Source organism: Lycorma delicatula, chromosome 7 (assembly GCF_047948215.1).
Source record: "Lycorma delicatula isolate Av1 chromosome 7, ASM4794821v1, whole genome shotgun sequence".
Lineage (NCBI taxonomy): Eukaryota > Metazoa > Arthropoda > Insecta > Hemiptera > Fulgoridae > Lycorma > Lycorma delicatula.
This window is the reverse complement of record NC_134461.1, coordinates 100,989,060-101,005,869: the sequence shown is the minus strand read 5'-3', so window position 1 is coordinate 101,005,869 and position 16,810 is coordinate 100,989,060.

Below are 16,810 nucleotides of genomic sequence, written 5' to 3'. Positions count from 1 at the left end.
ATGATTTTATTGTAACAGATTTCAGATGGGCAAGAAATAAAAACAAACAAATTTTTAAAACAATCTTTTACAAATTCTTTTAAATATTTTTTCTTTTACTTCCTTGTTTATGATTAGCTTTTATTATTTAAAATAATGAAAATTCTTATTTTTGTAATCGTGTAGAATATTTAACAAATTAGTTTAATCATCATATAAAGTTCTGTACCATCACTTAATGGAAATTATAATATCATATATATGTATATAATACATATTTTTTAAAATTAATTTGAAAATCTGTTTAATTCAAAAAGCTAATTCGATAAGTTTATTTCATCATATAGCTGAGAATGATTTAAATTCTAAAAATTTTCATTGATATTTTGGAAATTATTAAGGGGTTCTCATTTTTCTTTTAAATTTTATTTATTATTTAAAAACTAAATTCGTGATACTGATTTTAAAATGGAAAAACCGGAATAAATTTGTGTGCAGCCAGAATACGTAACATTTTATCAGATCTGTTATATATGAAAAATCCAATATTGAAATAATGACAATTTTATTTGCGAAGATAATCTAAAACTTTGTGTGTATGTGTGTGTGTGTTTCCACACATTGTTGCAGTTTATTATTGGTCGTCATGTATTAATCGTTATTCATGATGCGATTGGTAAACTTATAGAGTAGTAATCTTTACTGCACTCTAATGCAGAATTCTACACATCATGATGAATTCATGCAACATAGTAATATAATTCCAGTGTTTCACCTTGTTTTATTTGTTGTAAACAGATATAGGGTTAAAGCCAATATTGTTTACTGTTTCTGAAATCCATTCTACATTTATTGCTGCTATATTACAGTTTCCACTTCTATATACGAAGTCTATATAAATACATTATATTGTACTGTTGTTACTGGAACTTTGGGTTTATGTCTCTATGTTTGCTCTAATGTTTAATGAGACAGTAATTCTACATTAAGAAACTTATTTGTGGTTAACCTTGTTTAACTTCTTTTTTAAATCTTGTCTCACATTTACTTTCTTTCTTTTTATCGCTTTTCTTTAGATTTTCTATATCGTAATTTTTTTTATATTCACGTTTGTTTTTTATTATAAAAATAATATTATTCATTTTGCTTTTTTAATGAATAAATCACAATTAAATATATTAATCCTAGGATAATTTTTAATATTAGGAACACTAAATAAAAATAAGTGAGAATATATTTACGGAATTTGTAGCTTAGAAATGGGCTAAACGTTAATCTTAACATAGAATGCTGTTCCTTTTTAAAGTTTTTTTAAGTTACTGAAATAATATAAAAATAAACATTAAATGATATCTATAAAAAATAAAAATGTTGAGAGATATACATATCTGTAATTTAAAAACCCTTATATTGAATGGTTATCTGCTCTGAGAAAGGTCCGTTGCATCATGTTCATCTTCTTTCTCGTCTGTTTCCATTTGATCTTCTGTGTTCCATTCCTTCTGAATCATCATCATTTTTGCTCTTTCCAGCCTTTAATCTTTTCACTTTCAACTGATCCTTCCAGAATTATTTTAATTAATTCTTCTTCTTTCATGATATTTCCTAGCTATTCTGAATTATTTTGATTTAACTTCTATTCTCATTCACTACTTTATTATTTCTTGATTTTTACTGTACCGATTAAATGTTATCTAAATTCCTCCATATTTGATTTTTCAATGGCTCCTTTTTCTTAGTATCCATGTTTACTTTGATGCTGAAGGACATTCGAGACAACAATTTTTGAGTTTGTTTGCATCTTGAAAATTAATAACTGTGTTTTTTTTGTTTTATTTTATTAAACATTTCCTGGGTCTTTTCTGTTCTAATTTTTATTTCATTTTCCCTTGTTTGGTTTTACTTGTTTAATTTTTTATTCTTTCTCGTAATCAATTTCGGCTTTTTGTTTTCCAACCTCTTGGCTTTCATTTTCTTAGCAATCATTTTTTTATTCCATGTTCTTTCATAATGTCTTCAAAGTCTAAAATCATCTAATTAAAAATCTGAGTTTCGTCTTATTAACACATCCTGCCATCTATAAACCATATACTTTTGTTCCAGCTATATTATCCTTTTGTCCTTTTCTAGAACATTTTTTATAACACCGGTATAAGTTTTAAACAAAGTCGAGGATAAGGCTTTGCCTTCTCTTCCTAGGTCATTCACTCAGTTTGTGCGTTCCCTATTTTCATATCTGTTTTCTGATTATGTACCATTATAAATAACAGAAATATACAGTCATATATATTTTCCTATATTTACTGATGATAATTGTGGGATTAGTCGAAAAAAGCATGTAATTTTAGAATTGTTTATATCATATAATTTATCCTGAACCATTTTCTCTTTTCATTTTTTTGCATTAAAGTTAGTAATAGTTTTAAAAAGATTATAATAATTAAATAGGATAAGATTTTTAAAAAAATAATTGTTGGAATTAATGTCGATCAGTTTCTTTTTATTTACCAACACTGTTTACCATATTCCAGAGAGTTTTTTGTGAACTTTCTGGATTACATAATATTTTGGTTTTTTAACGTAACACAAAATAAGTAAAAAAATTAAACAGATAGAATTTGCATCGATAATCTTTTTAAAAAATATTATTTCAGAAAACTTTTTACATTAAAGTTGAGAAGCTCCACCATCCATCTAGAGAAATAATACCTTTTGCTCTAATTTACTGACAAAGGATGCATTTTATAAAAACTAACTATTCGTCAGGCATGAATAAAAGTAAATAAAACTTAAAACATTTAAAACAAATTTTTTTAAGTAAAATTAACCAAAAATATCAACAATTTTTTGGAAAATTTTAATTGTTTTACAGAAAATGATTCGATCCGTATTTATTTTTTATTTCTTCAAGCGTTAAAGATTAAACAAACAAATTCAATGATTTTTCTTTTTTGTAAAAGAGAAATATCTCCAGATTCCCTTAATTTTTTCAGAAAGATAATTTCATCAGTGGAACGAAAAATTAAAATGTTTATTTATATTTAAGGTACATTAAACTAAACTACAAGAAAATTAACTGAAAAAAATTGAAGTATAAACAATATATATGTTTCTGTAAACGTACAAACAAAACTTCCATTGCAGTTACCTAGAGTCGTTTCCCTGCATATCTTTTCTTGATTTTGGCAAGACATAGTGTACTCTTCATGTTTTCTCATTTTTCTTATAAATGGATTCATTTTTTTATTTGAAGGTGGCTTTTTGAAAACGAATCCATTTAAAAAAATCATCTTACAAAAAATAATAAAACCCCCTTCTAAAAAATACACAGTATAGAAAACTATATCTTACAATTCTTATTTAAATTAACATTTTTTAAAGTTGGATTTCAAATTGCCATATTAATTTTTAGTAAGTTTTTGTTTGTAATATTACAGTTACTTCAAAAAGTTGAAATTTAAAGAAAATGTTTTAGAGGCATTTTAAGGATTTTTTTTCTTATTTTGGAATATTTAATTAGGACTCTTCTTCAATTCATTTTTAGTAAACGTTTTGTAAAAATTTAGTACGTTTTGTAAACATTTAGTACGTTTTGTAAACGTTTAGTAAACTATTTACACATTTACATCGAATTTTTTCAGAGTTTCAAAAAATAATAATTAAGAAATCCAGAATGTCCTTACAATTTTTTTTTTTTTAAATTGCAGTAATGGGTCTTTAATCCTTTTGGAAAATTTGCTCTTGTGTTTTTATTGATATTTTTTTAGATTATTTGAAGAGTGTTAAGTTTGTCTTCAATAGATATAAATTAAAATACAATTTAAACAACCTTCCATTTTAATACTAAAGCTTTGCTGTAACCAAACTTCTAACACCTTTAGGATCGATTTTAGCTTAAAAATTCACTAAAATTAAAAAAAAAAACAAGTTGATTTCCAATAAGTTCCAAGTTGATTCTTTCCAATAAACATAGTGAAGATTTTAATCAATATTATGTATTTGTTATTCAAAGAACGTTATCTGATTGGCTTAATACGTAATATACGCATTCTTATAAATGATTTTCATTTTTTATACGTAGTACAATTTATAACCCATTTTAAAAAAAATTATTTTTACTTAATATCTGAAATTCAAAAAATGAATAATTTTTAAGATTTAATGAAAATTATTTTTCTTCATTTCTCTTTATTTTTAAACGCGTATGCTGACAAAAACACTTTATTTTTCTCAACGTAACTGGTAGGGAATTAACGGAGTTCAATTAGCTATTTCCATTATGTATATTAAAAAATGGAACAACTCAAGTTTTTGCTGACGTACACTTTGCCTACCTGCCTCTTCGACTAACAACCAATCTACTCAGTTCTCTATCCTTCTTCATTTTACCGGTAGTTAGTAATACAGAATTTATATTAAAGGGTGTGGGAATAAGGGAGGTAAAAAATTCAATATTGGCCTTTATAAAATATGACTACTTTGCTATTTTACAATTCTTTTAAATATATTTAATTAAAATTATTTACTACCTAATATTTTAAATAATTTCCCATTTTTTGTTATTTCATTTATTACCTTATGTATATTTATAACTTTAAGTTGGATTTATTTTTCATATTACATAATCTTAAAAACTATAGAATAAAAGAAATTAACATAAAATGTAAAATTATAATTTTTTGTTGCATTATATGATTGATAATTAGGATTCTTTTTTCAGTTCCAAATTTTATTTACAATCGGTTATATCACAGAGAAACCTTAAGCAAATCTGTTTATACACAAATACTTGATAGGAAGTTCGCATCGAAAACTCCAGAATAATTTAAAACTTGCATCAAAACATGTGAGGAGAGTTTTACCGTGTAAAGTCTAACAGTAACACAGGCCAAAATACAACAAGGAACCAAAGAATGAAGGGAGAGATAAGTCCTAATATAGAAAAAATGAAGTACAACTTAAAGGAAAAAAATTAACAAAGAGTAAATAGAAAAAGAACACTCAACAGGGTGTTTAAACATAAATCATACAAATACATCATAAATCAAATAACCAGTATCATAAGCATCATCACTTCATAATCATATCACAAATAAAATCATCATATAGCAGATAGAGTTACTAAGTCTAGTACGTGGATACATTTAAACCTCCTAGCTTCCCCACTGTTGTCCAAGAGGTTAATGGCTAAGTGGTTAATTTGCTTTTCTAGGTGTATTATACTTTTTTTAAAGCTGAGCACTATCAACGACATATATCACTTTCAATACTTCTATAATTAGAAATAATTGATGCATCTTATCTTAACTTACGCATCTGTACTGATGCATAAGATAACCTGTTATTTACCCAGAACTAAAGCGTTTTATCTCTTCCCGGACAAAACCTAAATCCACATATTCATGGATCTCAATTTTTTTTTTTAAACTACGGCGCTTGGCGATACACCCTGGCTAACTTGTTCTGGGACCGGTATAATATTTCGATGTTAGTTCTGCTTGTTGTTCCCCACAGTTCAATACCATAAATCCAAATCGGTTTCAGGACTGCTAAGAAAAACAACATCTTGTTAGATAATGATAACTGGGACTTCCTGCTCAGCAACCAGTACATTTCCTTAAAATTTAAATTTAATTGCTTTCTCTTTTTCCAAATATGAACCTTCCATGTCAGGCGACGATTCAGGTAAAGGCCAACAAAAAAATTCCATGTCGAAAAACAAGTTTTTCTTTTTTTTTACGTTTGTTGTACAATAGCTTTGTAAATGACCAGTAAATACGAATGATTTATTATCAAAACTTGTAGATAATTTAATTTTAAGAAAATTAATGTAGATATATTTAATAAAAAGTAAATAAAAACTTATAAAAATCGGTTTTTTATTGAAGCGAAACAGATAAAAAAAGGTAGAAAAACATATTATGTTTTCTTTCTTTTGTCTTTTCCGTCGGTTATATTAAAAACTACTGGAGTTACCGTTCTGAAATCTTTTTTATCCTACTTCCTAGCTCAAATTACATAAGAAACCACCAATTTTACTCCTTAATTTGAGTTCCAAAAATTACAGTAGGACTTTTAATTTTATTAAAAGAGCTGAAATCCGAACGAAATATTTCGTTAGCCGTAACTCGAAACCAAAGCGTTTCTAGATCTATGTTTACATGAACTTTTTTCATTATTTTCACCAGCAGAACATGAAGGTTTCTCGGTTTCTTCGTGGAACACTGTATATAAACTAATAAAATTTTTTTCTGAGTCTATTTTAATGCATTTTCTTGTTTTATAATATATTTATTTTACGATTATCGTTTTGCAAAGCATTTTTTATTTTTTTATTTTGATATACGTTATATTTAATTTTATTAAATTTAAAAGGTTTTAAAATTATTAATTCTTGTATAACCAAAAATACATTTTTATACGTTATAGTGTTTTTAGAAAAATACGTAATTAAAATATCGTTTTACAAATAGCGGACATTTTCAACAGATGTGTATTTTTGTATATTTAAATAAAATAATGTTTTTCAGAAATATATTTTTTTTTTCATTTTTTATTCTACCGGTGTATTTTAAAGGAGATAAGTGTTTTTTTTTATATGTGATTAGAAAAATGTGAATCAACATGAGTGAGTATAAAGTAAGGAAATATTTTGTGAGAGAAAGAGTGTGTGTGTTAAGCTTACCATCGTGAGCGTCATGCTGGTAACAAGTTTCGCAGAGCTTAGTATTAGTATAATATCCGATAAACTAGTGGACAGCAAATCATCGATGACTTGCCGGTTGATCTCGATAAAGAAATGATGTACTGGAATTATGTTACTGTAGTTGTATAGAAGAGTGGAGGGGTAGTGAATAGAGCAAGTGGTCGCTAGATCTTAAGAGAGAGTAAGTGATGATAAAAGAAAAGCGGAGTTACAATACGAGGATAAAAGTAGCAGAGTTTAAGAAGAAGAAGAAGAAGAAGAAGAAGAAGTAATAGTAAAAGGATAAGTAGAAGTTGGCAGCCAGTTGGTGGTTGTCACAAATTACAAAATGTTGACATCGCATCAGAGGGTGCCCTATGTAATCTTTTTGAATCATATCAAGTAATAGGTTTCAGTTGAATGTTCGAATGTACAGGTTGCCCTTATTCCTCTTTTTTATTCTTTTCTCTCATTCTTTCTCTTTTACTTGTGCAGACATCTCATATCGAATCAATTTCAAGTCACGCATACACCAATCTGCTCTCTCCCACTCGCTCTTTCTTTCACCCCCTATCACTCTTTATCTCCCCCCCCTCACCGTCACGGCACAAGTTGTACCTCCTTCCACATCCAACAACTAACCCTCCCTTCTAAACAATATCATAGCACTAGGATCGATTCACAGTTCTCACTCATATCAACCTAGTTTATATCTATTGCATGTGTGGAATCGACGCACGTTCCGGCTTTTCTACCTACTAGGTCTTATTAAACTATTGAATAACTCTTCCGATTGAAAACGCCCACAATTTTGAAAATTATTTTCTTTTTGCTCTTGTTTTATTTATTTTTATTTTTCTTTGCAGCGTTTATAAAAGAAACAAAGAAAAATTTTGTATTTAGGCATACATACATACATATATATATTTTTTAAATTGTTTTTATACTTATTTTTAATGGATGAATCTTCTACTAACTTATTACCAGTCTCGTTATTACATCATAATCAATTACGTTTTCCTTTTTACAAATCTAATTTAATTTTTAGAAACCAATCTTTTAGTTTTTCTAGAAGCTAGAAAAACTAGTGAAAATGGTCATATCAGCCAATATTAATTTATAAATATATATATATATATATGTATAAATTATGTAAAAAAGTCATTCTACCCATCCTACCAATTACATATTGTTTACGATTAATCAAGTTTAAATTACTGATTAAGTTGGTAAACGTACCTCTGTACTTAAAAAAAAAAAAATATATATATATATATATATTTTAATTATGATTTTAATTTAGTTTTCATTAAACGTTCTAATGAAACGGAAATTTTTGCAAAAATCTAAATGAGATGAAAAAAATAAAGCAGTAAGTGAAAAAATTATAATCGAAATTTTTTTTTTTTTATTAAACTTTTTTTTTCCAATTTTTATGGATTTAGTGAAGTAAAAATTGTGTATATCGGTGGGATAACGATATACATTAGTTGTTATAAAAAAAATTATATATATATATTATTATTATTATTATTATTATGCTTTTACGGCCAACATGGGACAACTTAAGTCAATTTTAGTTAGATCTTTTCTGAGAAAAGCGTGCTATTTTACTCTTCCGAGCTGCCCAGTATTTCATCATCCATTCAGATCTTGCTTTCTTTTCTTCATCTGTAAACACCCTCTCTTCGTTGTATTTTGTCGTTTGTCTGTCTATTGTTTAAATCTAATGTTTTTGTCTTTTAGCTTTGAATTTTTCCAATTTTATTCAGTAGGTCAGTCAGGGAAATTCCCAATACTTTCATATCTTCTCTAATTTCTTTGATCCATCCTACTTCTAGTTTTTGGAACCAGAGCTTTTCAATGATATTTCTTGACATTTGTTTCCGATGTCCTTATGAGATGACCAAAGAAAGAGATTCTTTTTTTCCGCATAGTATCAGTAACAGGCTCTATTTCTCGATATACCATCTCATTTGGCACAATCCACCATTGTCTTTCTTTTTGGTGTTTTTTATTGATACACGTTCTGACAATTCTCCTCTCTATTTTCAAAATTCTATCAATTCGGTTTTTCTGAGTGGTTTTGAAAAGGGTCTTGCTTCCGTAGGTGACTTCTGGCTGAACTACAGTTTTATAATGTTTAAGTTTTGTTTTAGTCTCAAGGTATTCTTTGTTATATGTTGACCAAGTTAATTTTTGGGATTTAATCATTTTATTTGTCCTGTTTTGCCATGCCACTTTTTTATTTAAATTATTTCCCCTATAAGTTATTATTTCCCCTAGATATATATATATAAATAAATAAATAAATAAATAAATATATATATATTTATTTATTTATTTATTTATATACAGAGTGATATTCAAGTATGGAAACGGCTTCGTACCTCAAAAGTAACGAGTGCTAGGAGATAGAAAAAAATGGAGATCACATAGTTACAAAATTACTGCTTTATGGTTTTTTGAATATTTCTCCACCTTCTTGGATCCATCATATCAAATCAATTTTTTTTTTGTTGTAACGTGATACAAATTGCAGTGTTGTAATGTGAGAGCTGATTTATTTCTCTAAATTTGAAATAAATTTTTCAATTGTTTAATTTTACTATATTAAAATACCAGTTTCTGTACGAATTTTAATTTGTAATAGTGTTGTAAATTATTAGTTATTCTGTATTATGGTTTTTATTATTATCGTAGAGTTATTTATTATTTTAAAGACTGTTAATTTTGTTTGGACCATTAATCCCAGTATTAACTATTTAAACTTCGTTATCGGAAGTAATTGTGAAAATAATACGATATATAAAGTTACTATGAGACCTCTTACATTGTTTTATTACTATAGTGATTTTCAAGTTTTTGGAAAATTTATTGCTTATAATTAAAAAAACAAAGGCATTTATCGATAAAACGTTTTCGGTATTGTTTTTCTCGGTGAAATTTAACATTAAATCATGTATCGCTTGTCCATCTATCATCCTATTTAAAAAATAAAATATTTGATTCAATGTGGCGAATTCAAGATGGCGGACAAAAGTTTTAAACGCACAATAAAGTAGCTGTTTTGTGACTATGTAGATCCTTATTAATATTTCCTGAGTGTATCACGAAGTTCTCCGGGAATTTCACAACTTATTCTACTTGTGAAATCACTAATTTTGTCCATTAATTAAAATTCTAAAACTTTCAGTACGGCCTCATTTCACCGGGGTACCTGAAATTTCAACGAAATCTTTCACTAGCCGTAACTGGCAAACGTAGCATTTTGGGACATATGTTACATGAACTTTTTCGATTATTGTGAGGACTTCGTGTTATACTCTGTATATATTAAATATGTAAATAGGAGATAAAAAAATGAAACTGTAATCAAAACCACAATAGGAATGCTTAATGATGGTATTTATAGAGAGTTGTTATGTATTAAGTTAAACTTGGAGCGTTTTAAGAATTTGGAAATTACTTCTGTTTATAGATGTGAACATGTTAAGATAAAAGAAAAAAGAAAGAAAGTATTTAAAATGTTTACTAGGAGGAAATTAGAGTTAAAAATGAAGTATATATTACCAATGGATATACTTAAAAAATTATTATTTTATTTATTAATAATTTTTTTTAATGCGCTGTTATATTATTAAATTATAAATCTGTCTTTTTCTACGTATTCTTGAAATATTTTCGTTGGAAACGGTTTATAGTAAACAAAAACAAATAATTTATAGTATTTATTTTTAATTATTTAAAAGAAATGTTATAATCATCTAAATAATAGATTGTAACTATAACAATGTTACACATGTCCTCTCTGGAATAATATCAGTATCGAGTTATTAATAGAAAATCAACGAATATTCTGGATGAAGGAAGTACTAACGCGAAGCTTTATATATGATGTATTTTTTGCATTGTTAAAGCCTTTGTCATATAAATGCTAATTATTAGATGAATAAAAACATCTACATATTTAAAAGTAGTGCATGTAAAACTGCTGTTTGCGGTTTTGTAGCAGTTATCCGACAAAGATGTACCGGTGATTCATAATTTTATTTGATCTCTTCTTATTTAAGGAGTGTAATCCATTTATATAAAAAAAAAATATTAAAAGAAAAATAACTTTAGTTTAGAAATATATGATTAAATTTTATTAGTTCACTTTGTTTGTATTTCTTGTAAATAATAAAACTTGTGTAAGAGCTACTATCACTTACTCCACCCATCTAATCAGATGAACTTCATTTCAATAACTAACCAAGCAGCTGGCTATAAGCTTCCCACGATGTTTTTAGAATTCCCCTAAGTAATACTCACTTCTGGTGTATCTATCCTGTTTATGTACATAAAACGACTATACTTTGATAAAAAAAAAAATAAAAACTCAATAATATAATCACTGTATTCAATCTGTTAACCGATAAACTTTGGTTCCGTTTTTACTTAAATCCACCCACTTTTGAGTTTATCACTGTTGTTCGTTAGTTATGTTAAACTCGTCCATTATTCATACTCTCAATTTAAACGATAGGTAATCTTTTGGTACCTCAAATTTTCCAGAATATCTTTATTTCATACATGGGCATAATACTTTTATAATTATAATAGCCTTACGATATAAATTTTTATGACACATTAATTTTGAACAACAAAACAAAACTTTTAACTTTTTGAATATCATTAGGCTAAACCAAAGTTTACTTCATTATTATACTAACTATAAATGGGGGGTTTTAAATGTACAATTTATTTATTTTTGATAACTATGATAACATATATATTTGGTATGAAACCTTTATCAATTTTGAAATATTAACTGCTTAAATAATATACTAGTCTTAGTACAACACCCATCTTTTTGATTACAGTTTTAAAAGTTATTTAAGAAAACTTTTTTTTTTCAATTTAAGACATCTCCCTGTCCCACATACATTGTTCATTAATTATAAAAAAAAGTAAAATCAATAACATTTTCAGCGACTTAAAATTTGAACGAAACTTCCGAAATAATAATCTATATATAAAATTTATTATTTACAAAAAAAAAATTACTTGATTATTTTGCTACGTAAGCTTGCGGTGGGTTATGTAAATGAAATTTTGTAGCATGGAATTACGCCATGTCTGAACGGGATTCGAACCTGGGACCCGGATGAAAGGCTGAAACGCTACCTCTCCGCAACGAAAATCGGAAAAATTACGTCACATTAGAAAAAAAATTTTACTAGTCTTAACAGTCTTCCTTTATTAATTTTTTTTTTTTTTTTAATTAGAAGATTTACATTTGAGATAAAGTTTTTTGTAAAACAATCTCCAGCTTTTAATTTTAGAAGTTCTTTACATATAAGTCGTTAAAAAATAAAGCTTATTTTTGATTCAAATTTAATGTAATATATATTTTCACGTAAAATATTTATGTTAATACTATTAAAAAAATGTAGTACGATTAAAAATACTAATGGGATTTATAAAAATTATTTTTACATTCTCAGCCACCTTTCAGACCCTCCCTCTGCTTTGAAGTAACTCTTCTCTGATCAATTCCTCACGGAAGAGGATTTCATAAATCGTATTTCACTGTATTTTGGTAAGCAAAATGGTGTACATTGGTAACATGACACAAATAATATATACATACACTAGAATGTAATAGATAAACATTTCTGTTTTTTATAATTTCGTAGGGTAATTAGGTGGGAGAATCTCTACTAGCATAAGAGTTTTTTTTATTTCCTCTTTCACATTTATTTAAGTATGTAATCAATTCATGAATTGATTTTGCTTTAAAATTATAATAAAAATTATTCATATAAGATCTTTTTTTTTAATTTCTTTTTACGTTATATATTTTTTTAATGTTTTAAATATTCTTCATGCTTCGTGTTTTTTTATCTTTCAGTTTCATAACATAACAACATAAAAAAATAAAATTAGACTACTATTTTTAAGGTTTTTATTACTATTATTATTATTAGTGTTATTACAGCATCGTGGTAGATACATGTATAGATCAGTATCCAGCTAATTGTTTTGCCATTTGCATATTTTAAGAGAGAAGCGCGTTCGACGAGAAGATAACAGACGTACTATGCTGATAAATGACAAACGTTTAGAAAATGTATTAATACGTGATCGTTTCGGTTAGATAACTTGAAGAGGAATATGTCATGGATTATATGCGATAAATAAAAGCAGGTTTTAATTAGGCGAGGTGTGATTTATTAAAACACCTACTGACCGCAGTTTTCTGAGTTATGATTCCCTGTGGGCCTTAACGTTAGAAACTACCAATACGACCAATGAACGAACGATGAACGGTGGTGAAAGAGAGAGAAAAAGAATATCTAAAGGATCTTCTTATTCATTATATATATATATATATATATAGAGAGAGAGAGAGAGAGAGAGAGAGAGAGTGAGTGAGTGAGTGAGAGGATATACTTCGATTAGGCCTGCTGATACTTTAAAGATTAGACATACAAGATGTAGTATACTTCTATTGCTTATGGCCGCTAATTTTAGGCTACTTTTTAACGACTCCACTTCTTCCTTTTTTTATTTTTATTATTATTATTTTTAAAAAAATTTTACTCTCCCCAGCAAACTTTGTTTTCTTGTCATACTTGTTCAAGCTGTAATTATTATCGTACCAGACCTTTCTGTTGTTTTGAAATGTTATGTTCTTTGCCTTTGGTATTTCCATCCTCTTTGCATGATAAAGTAGTTTGTCTCGTTGTTTGTTGTGATATTATACGCAAAAAAAAAAAAAAAAAACAGTAAAAAAAAAAACAAAAATGGCTACCTTGTTTTGGTTTATTAAAAATAACAAGCACGGTTGGAGAGATCTTTTTATTTTACGAATCAGTGATACCTGATAAATTTTGAATATAAAGATAAATTGGTTTTATAAATTTTATTTTATATTTGTTTAATCTATCTCTTTTCTTTGTAAAAAAAATTATGCGTTTAATTAGCTTCGTAATAACACAAGTAAAGAGATATATTCGATTAGTTCTATATGAAATGGGAAACATTTTATTACTTTTAAGTAATGATTTTTTTTTTGTTGTAATTATTAGTACTTTTTCAATGTATTCATGTCTTAAGAGTAAGTCCATGTTAATATAAATTGAATGACTTCTACTTTCAAATTATAAGAATGAACTTTATTTTCAATATATTTGCAGATTAATTTTTTTAAATTTATAATAAATATTAACCCTTTACCAATCCCAATTTTCTTACAACAAAATATTAACGAAGTTTAATTTTTTGTGTTGCAAAACTATAAGATATTTTCATTTCATAATAAAAATGGTTGTCAAATAAAATTAAAATACCATTTATAATTACTAAAAATTATAAAAAATTAATCTTTTTGAAAATTAATTCTTTAAAAAACTTTTTTATAAAATTTCGTATGTTTTTTATAGTTAGTGAAGTGTTATGTTTTACAATAAAGGTGTTTTACAAACATGTCAATGTTTAAAAAAATACTGGAAAATTCTAAATGTTAAAATGAGATTGATCGAAAACAGTTTACGGATATTATTGTTCGGTAATTAACAGCAAGAAGGAATTGAAGGAAAATAGATTTTTATGGGAATTGTGCATTTTAAAATTAATGGAAAATATTTCATGTATTTTTTTTCGACACCTCTCATTTGGTACCATTTAAAAAATATGTTATAACGTATTGCATATTTACGCTATATCGAACTTTTATTGTTAACAATTCATTAATAAAATTTAGCTGACAACAAAGTTTTAATATTTCCTGGCGTTAGTTATTTGTTCTAATGCAAAAATAGTGATATATGAAAAACGTTACTTATAATTTAAAAATTTTAATAAACTAAAAACATTGTTAAAAGATTAAAAAAATCTATATCTTTAAATTTTGATCAGCTCTCCCACACCCAATGTTGTTCCTAATGTATTATTTTTGGGTCACTGCATTACTACTGTTACTAGGAAAAATCGGTTAAAAAATATAAAATAAATAAAAAGATAACTTTTTTGATTTTTGAGAATGAGGATAATTACTTGTCAATTTTTTAAAATGGTATGATAAACATGTACCGCATGCACTGAGCTTAATATAAAGTGGGGTTATATTTGAACAATTTTGAGAAAAAACCCTAAAAAACTATCTACACCGTTTCTTAAAGATATTGACTCCAAAATTTTACTTTATTTATATATATATATATATATATATATATATATATATATGTACACGAATCTGTAAAAATTTCATCAAAATCGGTTTATCCAGTCAAAATTTATTAAGCTTCAAATACGTGGATCATGAAACATCTAGCAATGAAAAAAAACAACCCATATCCCATTTTTTGACTGATTACCGTACTCTCCTTCTTGCAGCATATTTTTAGAGCTATGAATAGGAGAAAAGTAAAAAGAAATCATAAAAATTTGAAAGTATTTCCAAACCAACAGATAAATAATTTCACATATACTGACAAAGATATAAACTCTAATATTCAAAATTTGTAGTGTATCATCTGAATTCACTTCTTTTTTTTATTTTTTAACTGATCTTTAAGAAATTCTCATTTTTTAATGATCAGAATTATTAGTTTCTAATCGTAATTTCTATGGTTAAATGTATAAAGCCACCCATAAAATATCCTATTTTATACATTGTCAGTTGTTTTAAAAGGATTACAATTTTTTTCTTTTCGTGCATATGTAAGAAAAAGAATTTGATGAAGAAGATAAAACTAAAATGTTTTTAAAATATACCAAGTTACAATATTTTACAACATAAATTATTTTAAACCTTAAAAATAGAATTAATTTGTATTTTTTTATACATATACTGATATTATCAACTAGACCTAATTGACTAAAAATATAAAAAAAGTAGTAGTTTTATACTGGTTTCATTATTAAAAAAGGTGTTTTTTTTGTTTTCTATTTTAGTAGCTTCTGTACTTGACACAGCTGGTGCGTGCTGTATCGCCGGCCCACTCAATCACCTGTGCCCTCTCAGTAGCATAGAAAAATACCTCCTCATAGTAAAAAAAAAAATTATAGCTGTGGTATAAGATTGAATATCAATTTATGTTGATCAAAATCTGAGATGGGATTTTCAAATAACAAGTTTATTACAAAGGAAAAAATTCATAACTTTTATACGCTAAAAACGAATTAATTCAGATAGTTTGTTTATGGTCATACACGGAATTTATTATTGCATTGTGACATATGGGATAATTGCATGGGAAAGAGCGAAAAAGTTTTTTTTTAATTTTATGTACTGTACGTCAAACTTATCAAAATTTGAAATAAATATTGCCAATAAGATTATTCCTCTGAATCTTAAACAAAATTATGTTCTTGATTCTTTAAATTTTCATTATAGTCGTTTGTCTAATTTATATCTAAAAAAATGTTTCGATTACAGGATATCAAGCTTTACAGTTACCTAAAGTCTCTACTGAAGAAGCAAAAAAAAAACCCGTATTATACTTCATCTGTTACATATTTTGATAAACTTCCAATTATTTATAAAACTTTGATATCGAGAAACGTTAAAAAAAATTTCGAAATGTTTCGCAATAAAAAAAGTACTTGAAGAATAGTTGTGTTGTGTCAATTGATAGTAGATAATTCTCACATACGCTACATAGTGATCTAGAAATTTGTAGTTTGATGAATTCATTTTGTATATAGATTGTTAGATTAAAGTCTAATTCTTTAGTTTGTTCAGTTACTAGTTTTTTTTTGTGATGTTATGGTTTTTTTTATACATCAGGCTGCTTATAGATACCCTTCCTTTTTCCTCTTTAGCCTCCGGGAATTACCGCCAGGTATTACTTCAGAGGATAAACTTGATTTTGTTAGTTCTTATTTCTTTTTTTTATGTAGTTTTTTACTTTCTCGTCTTCAGCTGTAGCAGAACTGTACCTATAGAAGGGAAAGTATTGTAATCGGTCCAATTTGGGCACATGCGGTTTTTCACAGGATCCTGACGTTTTGACACCTAACGAACCCAAAAAACTGAATGGAAATTTTCCGGATGATATTTTTCGTATGTACTTGTATTTGGTGTTGGTCACTAAATAACCTTATATATTAAGAACTACTGGTCCGATTTTGACCAAACTTTGTCAGATTATTGCT